This window comes from Falco peregrinus, chromosome 13 (assembly GCF_023634155.1).
Source record: "Falco peregrinus isolate bFalPer1 chromosome 13, bFalPer1.pri, whole genome shotgun sequence".
NCBI classification, from domain to species: Eukaryota; Metazoa; Chordata; class Aves; order Falconiformes; family Falconidae; genus Falco; species Falco peregrinus.
Window position 1 is genome coordinate 475,616 of NC_073733.1, and position 3,258 is coordinate 478,873.

Below are 3,258 nucleotides of genomic sequence, written 5' to 3' on the forward strand. Positions count from 1 at the left end.
GCAGTCCCTCCTCGGCCGGCTCCGGGCCGCGCTGCCCGGCGGGGCGGGGGCGGGGCCGGCGGGCGGGGGCGGGGCGGGGGCGGGGGCGGCGGGCGGGGCCGGGGCGGGGGCGGGGCCGGGGCCGGGGCCGGCGGGCGGGGCCGGGGCCGGCGGGCGGGGCCGGGGCCGGCGGGCGGGGGCGGGGGCGGCGGGCGGGGGCGGGGGCCGGCGGGCGGGGGCGGGGCCGGCGGGCGGGGCCGGGGCCGGCGGGCGGGGCCGGGGCCGGCGGGCGGGGCCCGGGCCGGCGGGCGGGGCCGGGGCCGGGTGGCCCCGGAAGGTGGGTTCATTTCCGGCCCGCGCGGCACCCTGGGGCGGCTGTGGCGGAGCGGGGCCTTCGCCGGGAGCCTGGAAGACTTTCGGGTCGGGGCGTGCGCCGGCGCGCTGGGTGAGCGGTCGGGCTGTGGGCGGCCGGGGACCGGTGGGCGAGCCCGGGCGCGGCCGTCGGGCAGCGGCCGCCTGGGGGGGACGTGGCGGGCCGGCGCTCGGCCGCGGCAGGGAGCGCCTGGTGCCGGCGGCGGGCGGGCTGAGGCGGGCGGCCCGGCCCGGGACCGGCGGGGCTGCCGGCGGTTCTCGTCTCCCCGGCAGTGGCGGTGGTCAGCGGGCTGCTCACGGTGCTGCCTTGTTTTTTTTTCTCAGAGCCGCACCGCTACCTCAGCGAGGAGGCGAGGAGCGGCGGCGGGGCGGCCCCGGTGCTCCCTTGTGGCGGCGGGGCCCGGGAGGGGGGTCGGCCCGCGGCGCCCTGCCGCCCCCCCGCCGCCTCCGGGCTGCCCGGGCAGCCGCTGCAGCCGCCGCAGCTCTGCGCGGGGCTTTGTCTTTCCCCCAGCCGCTGGCCGGGCCGTGGCAGCGGGCTGGGGCCGCAGAGGCTGCCTTGGGGCCTGCGGTAACGCTGTCGCAGGGGGGTGGCTCAGGAGCCTGTTCAGCCCCTGCGAGCGGGCAAGGGAAGGAGAAGCAAGCCGCCGGCGGAATCCCCACCCCTCGCCCCCGAGTGCTGATTTCTCTAAAAAGTATTGCAAAGGGCAAGCGTTTAATTGCCGGGGAGGGTTGGGAGGCAGCAGCTCAGGTGTCTTGCTGATCCTGTGTCATGACAGTCAGCTCCTGGGCCGGAGCAGCCGAGGGGAAGAGGCCTTTGGATTTGCTTCTCAGTGAAACGGGGCTCTTTTGGTTTTCCTTTGTACCTAGGTTCATCTGGAGTTGTATGTTGACAAATCAAGGGGAGCTAAACTGAAGGTCAATCTAGATGTTACTTTTCCACATGTGCCTTGTGCTTGTGAGTCAGACTGCTGCCTGTGAAGGGATAACTTTTGTACTTAGGGGTAGGGACATGCATGACTTCTGCCTACTAGATGCTTTAATCACTCCTACCATCATGCAGATGATTGTTCCTGAGTTGTCAAGGAAGTTGGTAGTAAAAACAGTAGCAACAGCGTAGGAGGCAGTAAGATTTTCACTGCTTCAGCCTCATATTTGATGTCCTACACTAAAAGCATAAAGAAAATCTGAGATAAAGTGATAAATTGTGTGCAATTACATAGATGAACTGAAAACTTAAAGCCAACACAGGAAAACACAAAGTGGTATGCATTTTTCAAAGAAAAGACAAGGTTTGAGTCTGAAATATGGACTCTTGCTTATGATTTTGGTTAAAAGCCATAGAAAATAGGCTAAGGGAGAGGAAAGAATTGCCTATTTCAGCATTTGTAATCTGTCAAGGTGTTAGGAAAATTAACACTACCACAGAATATACAAAAGAAAGACATAATATTTTAGCTTGGTGACTCCATAAACTGCCTGATTCCACATATGTGCTTCTGTTTGCTTCTTAAGATGTTATTTTCTTTAAGATGGCTACAATGATGTCTGTGTTATCACTTCATTCACAGGGCATTTCTACAGAATATGCTCATCTGGAAAAAGAAAGTCATTACCAATTTGTATCTTTCGTGGAGGCTGATCTCACAGCTCTGAAATCACACTGAAGGAAGAATGTGAATCTTCAAACTTGTTTGCAGAGTGGGCTGGGGGGGGGTGTCTTTCCTTTGATATTTGGAGGCATAGCAACAGATTACTCTCCTCAAGAGCATTCAGAAAATGGTTTTACTTAAGTGATCTATGATCACTCAACTCAACAAAGTAAAAAACCCTAGTGCCACAAGCCTCTAAATACATATGCATGTAACTGCATTTGAGCGCACTGTTAAAACCAGTGGTCCTACCTCTAAATATAAAAGTTAAGGAGGAAGAGAAGTTTGTGGTGCAGAGGGTGCGAACTCATAAGGGTGTTCCTGCAGATTCTGTATATGGGAGAAGTGTGTTTTATTTAAATGCGTCTGGACAATAAAACTGTAGTAAAACCACTTCTATATGCTTTTGGAAAAGTATTTTGTAATTTCTAATTACTTTCAAACGAAGCAAATGCTAAGGACTAAATTAAATCAAAACAGAGTAGTGTAAACACTACGTCCTGGTGTTCCCTTACAAAAAAATCCTATTACTTAAGAAAGTATTTATTCCTGTATGAGGTAGGTGGTGGAAACAATCTAACACTTTTATAATAAATGTGGCTGTTTGCAAATATTAGCTTTCTCAGGCTGACAAGCTAAAATACAGATGTTCTAAGACAGCTGGTGCCTAATATCAGTCTTAGTTTCAGAAATTAAGCTGTACAGGCTTTCAGTCTTTTTTTTTAGCGCTACATATGATATGGAGAAATAGTGTGAAATGGGGACAATGGACACCGACTGTGATTGTATATGTCTACTCAGGAATGTGGGTATGGTGACTAGTCATGGGTGCGGTGTCTGGTCACATAGGCACACAGCTCTGAGGAGACAACTACAGTTCTGAGGAGACGCCTGCCCTTCTTCCTCTAACAAAAGGGCTATTTAAAAAAGAATGAGAAAAGGATGAGAGACATTCCAAGGCTATCTAGAGGGAGGGAGTGCTAAGTCTCCTTGCTGAAGAAGATCGGATGGTCACAAGAACATGAATCACCTACAAACCTGCAAGACCACCACATTCCAGGCAAAGGACTGATAAGCTAATTAACATACGAAGCGGGGTTTAGGTAACGAATATGTATAGGCGTTAATTGAATATTCATTTGTTTTATTGTATAAATGTGAGATGGTTTGTCACTTCGGGTATGCACGCTTGTGGAGGAACGATCCCCCGTGCATCTGCACGCAATAAACATACCTACTTTATATCTTTTGAGTTATA

General features: G+C 53.9%; 1 long non-coding RNA gene across 1 annotated transcript; it reads left to right on the forward strand.

Annotated features, from left to right (window-relative positions):
- The first annotated feature begins 314 nt into the window (after positions 1–314).
- LOC129785554 (uncharacterized) lies at positions 315–2,393 on the forward strand. Its single transcript, XR_008749629.1, has 2 exons — positions 315–424; positions 1,920–2,393. It is a non-coding gene; the product is annotated as an uncharacterized LOC129785554 (long non-coding RNA).
- Positions 2,394–3,258: the final 865 nt, after the last annotated feature.